General features: G+C 33.4%; 1 protein-coding gene across 3 annotated transcripts in view; it reads right to left on the bottom strand.

The window, feature by feature from the left end:
* Positions 1 to 12,420, bottom strand: part of RPS6KA2 (ribosomal protein S6 kinase A2) — a 504,379-nt gene that overhangs the window by 236,374 nt on the left and 255,585 nt on the right. The gene's annotated exons all lie outside the window — the stretch shown is intronic.

Here is a 12,420-nt window from a genome sequence, read left to right as displayed (position 1 = left end):
TATCCCTAATCTTTCTCCTAGGCTCCAGTGCTTTATCATCAAATGCCTACTAAACATTTCAAACCCAGTTTTCTGGAGCATCTCAAACTCAACATGTTAAAAACAAGACTCTACTTGATACTTCAATTCCTCTCCTCTTCTGAATCTCTCTGTTTCTAACAAGAGCATTCTTATCTTTCTAGTTACCCAGGTTTGTAAACTTGCTGCTATCTTTGATGACCCAATTTCTTTTATCCCGTATATGCAACCAATTGTCCAATGTTTTAGTTTCTACTTCCATGATATCTCTACAAATTTTTTTTCTTTCTACTCACTTAACAACCATACTATTTTTGTCCATCATCTTTACTTTGGATTATTGCAGTGGCTTCCTAATTGGTCTTCTTTCCTCAAGCCTTTCAACTTGGCTGGCAATATCATTGCTCTAAAGCATAATGCTAACTATATTACTCTCCTACTAAGCAAATGCCATTGACTTCCTATTGACTAGAAGATCAAATATTATTTCATCTTTATCTTAGCCTTTTCAAGGATGTGTAAATTTTACAATATACAGTTGCCAAATATAAATTTGTAAATAAGAATATATATATATATAACATATGTATGGATATATGCTCAAATTTATTTACTTTTACTGATAAGAATATACAACCAAAAAATTTTGGAATTTAGGGTTAGGGTTAGGGTTATTATATAAATGGCATTTGCTTAGTCCTAACCCTAAATTTGTTAGAGTATCAATAAAAAGTGAAATCAAAAGGCAATGTGAAAGACATTAACAAGAAAGAATAAATGTACATTTTTATATCCAAAGGATCTGATAAAAGGCCTCATTTCTAAAATATATAGAGAATTGACTCAAATTTATAATAGTTCAAGCCATTCTCCAATTGATAAATGGTCAAAGGATATAAATAGACAATTTTCAGATGAAGAAATTGAAACTATTGAAAAGGTGCTCCAAATCACTATTGATCAGAAAAATGAAAATTAAGACAACTCTGAGATACCTCTATACCCCTGTCAGATTGGCTAAGATGACAGGAAAAGATAATGGTGAATGTTGGAGGGGATGTGGGAAAATTGGGTCATTGATACATTGTTGGTGGAACTGTGAACTGATCCAACCATTCTGAAGAGCAATTTGGAACTATGCTCAAAAAATTATCAAACTGTGCATACCCTTTGATCCAGCAGTGTTACTACTGGGCTTATCACCCAAAGAGATCTTAAAGGAGGGAAAGGGACTCACATGTACAAAACCAATGATTGTGGGAAGAAGAGAGCCATCTACACCCAGAGAGAGGACAGTGGGAACTGAGTGTGGAACACAACATAGCCTTCTCACTCTCTCTGTTGTTATTTGCTTGCATTTTGTTTTCTTTCTCAGTTTCTTTTTCTTCCTTCTTGATCTGATTTTTCTTGTGCAACAAGATAACTGTATATATACTGTACATATGTATATACATATTTGTAAAGTTATCTTGTTGCACAAGAAAAAAAATTGGATCTAACATGTATTTCAACATATTTAACATGTATTGGACTACCTAGCAGCTAGGAGAGGAGGTGGGGGGAAATGTACACACCTTGGATTAATGTTCTTTTTTTTTAGTACTAGTTGCAGAAATCTGGAAGTACAGAGGAAAATTAATAGATTTGGCTTATTCAAACAACTCACTATTAACTTGGGAAATATTTGATAATTTTATATTACATTATAATCAGTTAAATAAATAGATGCATGATCTCAGGCAAATTATGTAATCTCTCTCTGCCCAATTCCACATGGGCTAAGGCAGTTTTCAGGATAGCCTATGATAGTATAAGTTATATACTCAGAAGGAGACACCTGATTTACTGATAGACCTTTAAACATGTATGCTAAGATTTTGGAGAGACAATGAAAAAAAAGCAGAAAAGTATAAATATATGCTTACCATCTGTTATTGTCTTAAGCTAGTTGAAAGCAAGTTAAGTATTAGAATGACAAGGAAAAGTATTTTGTTTGATTTTTTATTTTTGCCTAATTTTCCTCTTCCTATACTAAAAATATCTTCTACATAGTTGATAGATATCATTCTGGAGATAGAAAAATGAAGGAGTAAGTGCCCAGTTGCTCTCTTGCTCCAAGTAGAAATTGAAGTCTCTCTCCCCAGAGACAAGATGGGACAGATGCCAGCCAGATTCTATCTAAATATGTTTCTATAACATCAGACACCCTAGATTCCCATAATTTAGGACTTCTATTTTAAATGGTTCTCTGTTAGACAATGGTTTCAATCTGTTTTATACAAGTCCTATATCTTTAATTGCCAATAAGTTCTGATACTTGATTTTTCCATTGTAACATGGCCTTTCTATGTTGCTTGTCCATATGATATATTGATATTGTTAATATACAGTATGTGGGTAAACTCTTCTCTGTGACATGAATCTATCTACGTCAGATATATTATAAGGGTCAGAGAAAATAGTTTTTTGAAAAGGATAGAAATGTTATTACAGAAGTTTAAAATAAATCTCCTGGGAACAATAGTTTCATAGGTCTGGATTATCTGAGAATTCAGGATGAAAGTTTTTGTTAAATAGCATGTTAGATTCTAAAATTACTGTTACTGAGATTTTCTTTTTTTTCACAGAACTCTTAACAACAGAAAACATTCTAAAATTCCCCTGGAATATAATGTCACCACTGGCAGTTCAGTCTTGCCTTTGAAAAGATGTAGCTGTGTGTAATTACTATTTGAGTCTTCAGTTACTCATATCTGTCATTGAAACAATTATAAGTATGTCACTCCAACAGAACTACTTTCACTGAACAAAATAAAGAGGAACAACAGAAAAATATTTGGACTATAATTTTTCCAATCAACTATTCTTGTGCTTCATTTAGCTGTGAAAGTAAAGAAATGAAGCAACAAGTGATAATAATAGCTATGATTTAGCTCTAAAATTTTCAAAGTGCTTAAAATATTATTTCATTTTATTCTCATGAAAATCCTGAGAAGTAGATGTTATTATTATCCCCATTTTAAAAATAAAGAAACTGAGGTAGACAAAGATTAAATGATTTGCCCAGTGTCATGTAGTTAGGATTCAGTAGAATACATTTGGCATTCTATACACTATGCCATCTAGTTATCTATTAAGTCATTCTACTTTATTGTCTTCCCATAGAACCTGCTTTCCCTCAAGATCCTGAATTCAAACTAATTAAGTAAAACCATTATTCAAATTTTTTATTTCATTTTTTATTCATTACTATTTACCATAACATGTCAGGAAATTGATTGAAACAGATTTTGTTTTATGTAGTTAATAAGTTGAACATGAAAGATGTTTCCATACTAGTGTTTTCTCCTTTTTTTTCCCCCAAAGGGAAAAAAATGTATATGGTATTTCAGTTATGTAAAAGGTTAAACATACGTTGAGTGAACTAGTCTAGAAATATAAAAATGATTTATAACAGTTGCTTCTAAAGGGAAATGAGTTCTAAATAATTTGGAGGGAAAGATTACTTTTAGAACAGCATCTTTTTCTAACCTGATGATTATGTGGCATTTTCTTATGACAATAACAATTACTCCCATTGATATAACATTCTTCTCCTAGTCTTCCTATGTCTGGATATTTTCTTCATTTTGATACATGGGAATGGTGGAAATTAATGCAGAAAGACAAAAATCTCTCATGGGCAAAATGAGTATTTTAACTCAGGTCTCCTAATTTCAATTTCAGTTACCCCACAGTACCTTTGTAATGATGCTCTTGTTATTTCCCTTCTGCCTTTTTTCCTATTGAGTTTGATTATTAGAAAGCAGAGTCTCTACTATTTCCTTTTGCTCCCTTATAAATGCCTAATTTGGTTGCTATATAGATAGAACACAATGAGAAAGTACTCAATGAATGGATATCTCTCAAGATATCAAAATATTTGACAAATGTTACACTGAAGATATCAATATGGAGAAGAAAATTTGTAAAATACTTCATTATAACCTAAGTTGCAAATGTATGTTCTGTATTCCATTGTCTGTTGTCTTGGGGAGGGGAGGAGAAAAAATTTGAAGCACGAAGTCTTACAAAACTGAATGCTGAAAAGTATCTTTACATGTATTCAGAAAAATAAAATAGTGTCGAGGAATAAAATAAAGTAGCAAAATGCTTATTGGAGGAGAATAGATGCCAGGTTTGGAGTTGGAATACTTGAATTCAAATTCCAATCTAACCACTTGGGCAAATTGCTTTACTTCTCTGAACCTAAGTTTCTCAATTTATAAAATGGGAGTGACAGAGACTAGATGATTTCTAAAATCCTAAATACATATAAAATCCTAAAACCCACACATGTTCATGGACACATACTAAGAAAGCAAATACAATGGAATACAGTTGAACTATAAGAAATGAGGAAACATAATTTCAGAGACATGTTGTTTGAACTGATGAAGAGTGAAGTGAGCAGAAACAAAAAAATAAGTCTACACTAAAACATCAACATTATAAAATAAAAATGGATATTTTTGAAGGCTTGTACAAACTGTCGAAGAATGAAATAAGTCAAACCTGAACACTGTATACAATAAAACTATGAAAATAAACTTGAAAAAACATAAGAACTCTGATTAATGCAATGTCCATCCTTGATACCAGAGATCAGGGACGATGAAACATACTATCTACTTCCTACTTTCTGGAAAGTAGATGAAAAATATTTTTGGAATGTGTCCAATGAGGCAATTTGTTTTCTCTACTCTCTCATATTTGTTACAAGGAGTTTGTTGATTTTATTCCCCAAGTAAGGTAGGGGTTTGAAGGGAGAGAAAATGGGGTGGGAGAGAAATCCTCATCAAGAACACAAGGAAAATAAAGAAGACAAGGAAATCAATTGTTGGTACTGCTTTGGTAATTTTTTTTCAGTAGCATGTTAGACCAGTTACTATTCTTTTGATTATTTCATTTTTAAAAGGGTAGGAGGAAGGTTGAGCAGATTCAAAGAAAAAGGAGATATATACAGGAATGAAATTAATTATGTAAGAAAAAGCAAAAAAAGTAGCAGTTTGTTCAGGCAAAACAATAATAATAAATAATAACAATGATGATACTTTACATAGTGCTTACTATGTGCAGGCATGTACTAAGAGCTTTACAATTACTATCTCATTTGAAGGATGCCATATAGTTTCTCTTCAATATATAGATTCAATAAACACTTTAAAAATTGACATGTCTTCTAAAAACCTAGTGAAACATAACCAGATGCTTATGAAGCAGGTAACATCAGAAAATACTACTGATTATTTTTGCTTTTGCATACTTAAAAAAAGACAGAGTTAAAACCTTTACAATCTTTGTGCTAAAGTTATAAGGGACTTTAGAAATGACTTAGTCCTACCTTATTTTGCAGATCTTATAATATGCCCAGCTGGTAAGGATCAGGTTAAATGTAACCCATCTGGGAGGGTCACCTAATTGTCCTGGATTCTTGTCGGTACTACTATGCCACTTTTTACAGATTGAGTGAAATTAAATTATTGTGCAGAGATGACTGAGCATAATAACAGCCAGTTCACTCCAAGATTTCAAGTCCTAAACCTTTAGGCAAAAATTCTCAAGAGATAGCTCTTCCTCTATGCAATGCTCCTTAGCACAAAGGAACAAACAGCTTCTAAGAAATGAACACTGAAACCTTTGCTTTCCAAATAATTCATTCAATTATAATCTAATGCAATTGCAGGGCAAAAAGGCTTAAAAACCTATTTCAATTTATTTTTCTTCTCATCCTTTAAGATTTTCCTTCATTTTTTTCAGAAAGAGATAAGGATAAAAATAACAAAAGTGATTTTAAAATTGTATTTTTTAAAAAAAAAATCTTCCCCTCTTCCTAAAACCCCTATTAACTGTTGAAAGTACCATCGTTCATGTTTGTAGCCTTGGTGTTATTCCCTGGTTCTAACTATCTGGCACTCCTCCAAATCCATATCTAATTAGTAATCAAATTTTATCATTTCTACCTTAAGTAACATGTTTTCAATGTACTCACAGAACATGTTGCCTTGCCTTTTGGCATGTTGACTTTGAAAGAGACTTTAGAGACCATTTATTCCAACCTCTGCTTTGGTTTTGGGTTTTTTTCCTCGTTCCAGATGAAGTTCCTCTCTTCCTCATGGGTTAGTTTCATAACTGTTTCTTTGTCAATCCCGTATCCTCTATACTAAAACCTAATGCTTCCCTCTGAGCATTAGCATAAGAAGAAGGCATATCTCAGATGGAATTTTTTGATGAAATAGTCTGTGACTATTCTTATCTACTATTTTGACCTCTCCTATTTCTATATAACAGAGAATTTATGCTTAGTACTGTACAAGTTAGTGCTTGGGGCAGTTAGATGATACAGTGGATAGAGCACTGACTCAGGAGGACCTGAATTCAAAATTGACTTTATACACTTAACACTTCCTAGTTAACCCCAATAGTCTCTCAGAAACAAAAAACAAAACAAGTTAGTGCAGAATGGTTCTTTTTCATTTAGGTTAATTTGATTTTCATGACTACCCTGTAATTTCTTTGAAAGCATTTCCAAATGCCTATTAGATATCTGTAATATATATGTATATATGAATATATAGTGTATATATTATAGATATTTATATGTGTGTATGTGACTATATACGTGTATCTATAAACATACATATATATGTATATGTTATTACCTTTCCCCCAAATCCTCCCCTCTTCCTTTTTCTGTATGTTACGGGTACCACCATCTACCAGGATGACAAATTAAATGGCATCCTCACCCCCTTACTCCTCTCCTCTTCGAATATCAAATCAGTTGTCAAAATCTTGCTATTTTTTTATCTTGAAAATCTCTCATATATGGCCTCTTCCCTCCCTCTGCAAGAACTCATCATCTCACACTGGGACTATTGCAGTAACCTACTGATTGGTCTTCCTGCCACAAATCTCTCCCTATTCTAAGCCACCCCTCTGCTCAGTTATGAAAGTCATCTTTCTAAAACACAGATTTGATAATATCAACCCTCTTTTCAATAAACTTCAGAGGCTCTCAGTTGCTTCCAGCAGCAAATATAAAATTCTCTGGCATTCAAAGTCTTTTATAACTTGTCCCCATACTATTGTTCCAGACTTCTGCAATCCATTTGCACTGATCCTCACACATGAGATCCTATTTCCCTATATCCTAATTTCAAGTATTTTTATTGACTATCCCGAATTCCTGGAAGGCTCTTTCCTCACCTCCATTACCTAGTTTCCCTGGTTTCTTTCAAGTCTCAACTAAATGCCCACTTTCTACAAGAAACTGTTCTCAGTCTTTTTTATTCTTAGCTTCTTGCCTTTCAGATTACTCCCAATTTAACCTGTATAAATTGTGTTGGTACATAGTTATTTGCATGTTGTCTTCCCTAATAAACTGTGAACACCTTGAAAAAAGGAGCTCTTTTTTAAACTTAGCACGATGCTTGACACATAGCAGGTGCTTAATAAATGCTAATTGACTGACTGGCAAGAATATTCTATTAATTATACCTATCCCCCATCTTTTATACATGCAAAAATGTCAGAGATTATCTGTAATTGAACCTCATTTCTATATTTATCTGCCATGTAATGTCCCTATGGAGACATGATATGTCCTAAGGTGGGGGGCGGGGGGGGGGGGGAAGGAATGAGAAGGGAGAAAGGAGATAGCAAAACAGAAGCTAAGAAGGTTAACCTCAGAGATAGGTCTTGAAATGAGGATTTAAAAAAAGAAGAAAATCTGAATCTCCCCAAATTATTTGTTGCATTCATCAGACAGGAAGTTATCCATTATGTGAACCATTTGACACGAGCTCCAACATGCTTTATCAGGTGGACATTTTTTATTTACTCCTTTGCTGAGCCTGACCCTATGTAATAATGCTCAAATCACACAGCATAACACCTGTGTACCCTTTGGCTAAAATGCAGAAATATAAAAGCAACACTCAACATACGATTTCCTGGGTTAAATCTGAGGAATTAACACTCTGTGCTCACACCTGTTCCTTTCTATGAACTGATTACAAACTGAGTAGAATTCAAGAAGTTTAAGGATATCAGCTCCCTTGTACGTATCATATTTCAAGTTCTGTAATGACTGATGATCACAGGTATCTTCTGTGGTTGTTTTCTCTACCTCTCCTTTGTTCTCAATGTCAAGCAAACAGGGTTACTTTTGTAACATTACAAGACACTCTCTTTTTAGCAAATCACATGGTAACCATCTCAAGCAAAGTAGCATGTCTAAAATAAAATTTAAAAACTTAGAAAAAAACTAATTCAAGAAACACAATCTGGAATTTTAAAAAGATGAATTCTAAAATCTTTCAAATCCTTTATTTGTATGTATGTGTAAGTGATTAAAAAAACAAAATAATCTCTCATCACTCCCATCCCTTTTTAATTGCTTCAAAATTTCTGTCTATCTTATAGATTTATTTTTTAAAAGTCTCCTGGTCGTTTTTTCCAGTCATTTAAGTACTTTTGCAATGATACTGGTTCTAGGATGATGGGTTTTTCCATATGTAAAGGGAGCCTGACCAATAACATTCCGTTCCCAGTGCACAGGCAACATGTTCTGCTTGCTGTCAGTCCATATGAAGAGTCTGAGGAACTTGTTTCCAGAAAAGCATAATGATATATAATGGAAAGACCTTGCTACTCAATTTACAGCATGCATAGACACTCTAGAGCTGATTCTGGTCTGCTAGATATTGGTGGTGATGAGGCATATTGTTTGTTTGTTGGCTGCTGAAATGGATGCACTCAAAAGTGAGCCTCTCGTTTTCCTTCTTTTTTCCTGCTCAACTACATTTAAGTTTAAGAAGGTAGCAATTCTATGCAGAGGAGCGAGACCCCAGGCTTTTATCTTCCCATCCTTCCTGACCATGTGGCCCATGAATAAATGACCCTGCTATTGCTTCTATTTCTGTTGGGCTTCCTCCTCCCAATTTATTTTTCAGGTGAAGAAATATTGGAGATGGCTGCAAACATGAGCTTTGAGAAGATGGAATACCTACCACCAGAAGTCTGAGAGTTGGATCTATCTATGTGAGAGAAATGATTATTTATAACAAATAATTTGGGGAGATTCAGATTTTCTTCTTTTTTTAAATCCTCATTTCAAGACCTATCTCTGAAGGTTAACCTTCTCTAACCAGAGCCCATGCAGATGGGGAAGCTATTGTGCTCTACTCAAGTTCGGAATGTGAATAAAATGTTCAAGATGGGGGTAACTTAGAAGTAAATGACATTATCAAAATTCAGGTCCAGACCCTCATTATAATATTCATTCTCTCATTAATTGTTACCCAAAGTGGATTATCATCCCTGAAAACACCTCTCTTCAATGGGCACATAATCAGATGCTGTTGCAGCCATGATTGTCTTTGGTCTAAGTGAAAGATGCCAAATGGCCATACCTGTATCATAATTCAGGCATTATTAATAAGATAATTAAATTATTGAGAATTTATGTCTTAAAAATCTTTTAAAATTCCGCACATGCTAAGATTTGTATTCACCCAGTGACTACCACATTTAGAAGTAGAAGTTTCTTTAAAGTTTAAAGTTCTTTAAAGTGGTATAGGTGATAGTGGTCTCAGTATAGGTTTGGGGAGGACATTTATAACTTTGTTCTTTCTATCTATATACAGTAAATATTCCTTTATTAAAAGCTCATTTTATTGAGTGATATTGCAACAATTAGGACAATGGACACTTGCTCTAATATGAGTAGAGAAAAATCATCCAAGTCCCTCAACAATATTCTTGAATCCTAAGGGGGAGATATAGCCAACCTCACTCTGAGGGAGTCTATTTATACACAAAAAGACTATGTCATTAGGATGGAGTCCTTCTTTACATTTTTCCTGAGTAATTCATCTCTATTTTCTATAAACCTCCTTCTATCAGCTTTATAAATTGAATTGAACTGAACTAATCAAGCTGAATTTGAAGTTCTTTGACCAAAAGTATGAAAGTTCTGAGCAGTGAAAGTATTTCCAACATTAACATCTCATAATTTTTTTCTTTGAATACAATTTCACTAACTTATGTCTTAGTAAACAACAATAATAATAACTAACATTTTTGAAACACTTTAAAGTTTGCAAATGAATTTACATATATCATATCATGTGACCTTTGAAACAGCCCTGTGGGATAGATGCTCTACATTACTTGGCCTTATGGGAAACAGAAATGACAGAGAGAGCATTCTGCAAACACAGTGATGCAAACAATAAACCATCTTGAGCATGTTCCAGAGCCTATAGTTTCTACACACTCATTTCTCTCTTCACATCTACTTTCAAATCACACGTTATATAAGATCTGGCACAGAAAGAGTAGTAAACATGTTTTCATGCTGCATTTTTTTCAGCTAGCTATGAATTATGTTGAAAAATACAACAGTGCATTGAAAGCAAGATAAATCCAAAAGTCTAAGAAATCTTAAGGGCAATTAAACCTAGGATTCTCTAACTTTATTATGATAAACAGATGCATAATTATGGAAGCACAGAGGGAGAGTGAAAAGGGCAGGGGGAGGAAAGGGGAAAGTAAAGTAGTTATCTATAATATGTATTACATATAGACACATATGTCTACATATAGCATCTATATGCATATATAATTTTTTTTGCATATAAAGGAATGCAAAAAGTACAAGTCTAGTCTTTAGGAAGTAAATTCCTTGATAAGAAGAAATGTTTTGATTTCTATTTTTTTTATTTTTTATTTTTATTCCCAGCTCCAAATATAGTATTTGTAGAATTCAGTTGAATTGAAAATAGCTGACTAATGAATAGTTTTTATTGTTTCCCATACTATATTCAGTAGAGATGGATCTATGATGCCTATTTTTTTTTAATAAAAAGGTTTTACTAATACCTTTTAAAAACATCACAGTCATTTCTGAAAATATTTCTCTCTCAGTCCTGATAGTTTTTCCAAATTGAACCCTCAAAAATTACCAAAAAAATTAACTTAGCATAGTCTATGTAATGATGGCTCTTGAAATAAGGATTGAAATGAGGCTCTTAGTCTTGAGGAGGAAGGTTAACTTTGTTAACCATTTGTTTCGATAATGGCATACCTCATTTTATTGTGCTTCACAAAAATTGCATTTTTTACAGATTGAATGTTTGTGGTAACCCTCAATCAAATAAATTGGTGTTATTTTTCCAACTGCCTATGCTTATATCATGCCTCTGTGTCACATTTTTGGTAATTCTCACAATACTTCAAAGTTTTTCATTATCATTATATTTGTTGTTGTGATCTGTGACAAAAGATCTTTGATGCTACTGTTGCAATTGTTTTGGTGTGCTGTAAACCACGCACATATAAGATGGTGAACTTAATAAATATTATTTATATTCTGACTGCTCCACCAACTGGACAATTCCCCATCTTTCTCTCTTTGGACCTCCCTATTCCCTGAAACACAACAATATTGAAGAACATTACATGAACTTAGTTAATAAAGCAATGATAGGGTTTGAGATTATTGATTCTAATTTTGAAAGAAGTTCTGCTGTGACTAAAATGCTATCATATAGCATTACATGCTACAGAGAAATCTTTTTGTGAAAAGGAATAGTCATTTGATAGGGCAAACTTCAGTATTGTCTTATTTAAAGAAACTACCATTTAAGAAAGTTTTTACATATAATTGGGGGAAAATTAAAAATATTAAATATATCATTAAAAAAAAGAAATTGCCAGAGCCACCAAACTTTCAGCAACTACCACCCTGACCAGTCAGTGGCCATCAACATTGAGGCAAGACACTCCCACTAGCAAAAAGATTATATCTTGCTGAAGGTTCAGATGATGGTTAGTACTTTTTTTTAGCAATGAATTTTTTTAAATTAAAATATGTACATTGCTCTTTTAGACATAATTGTACATTTAAGAGATTATAATATAAACATAACTTTCATATGTACTGGGAAACCAAAAAAGTCATATGACTTTAACACAATATTCACACTTTATTGGGGTGATCTGGAACCAAATTCACAATATGTCCAAGGTATGCCCCCTTTAAGCAAGCTTCCCAGGGACACTTTGGTGGTTAATGTGTATACTATTCTTTTGATTCTATTTTACACAGCATATGTGCCTATGTTTTAGAGGGAAGTATAAAGGCTCAAAGCCTCATCACCACTCAGAGGCAGGAGGAAGAATTTGAAGATCATGAAGTCTCTGGAATGAACTGGGTTCCACTGATGGGTGAGGTGAGGAAGAGGAAGAAAAGAGCTCTTGGTGACTAGGACTGTATTTGTGTTGGAAAGAATGGTTGTGACAAAAGCCCTATGCTAGGAAGAAAGAAATGCTCAGCAACAAAAATACTACAGTCTT

The sequence above is a fragment of the Sarcophilus harrisii genome, chromosome 4 (genome assembly GCF_902635505.1).
Source record: "Sarcophilus harrisii chromosome 4, mSarHar1.11, whole genome shotgun sequence".
Lineage (NCBI taxonomy): Eukaryota > Metazoa > Chordata > Mammalia > Dasyuromorphia > Dasyuridae > Sarcophilus > Sarcophilus harrisii.
This window is presented reverse-complemented; position numbering and strand designations above follow the sequence as displayed.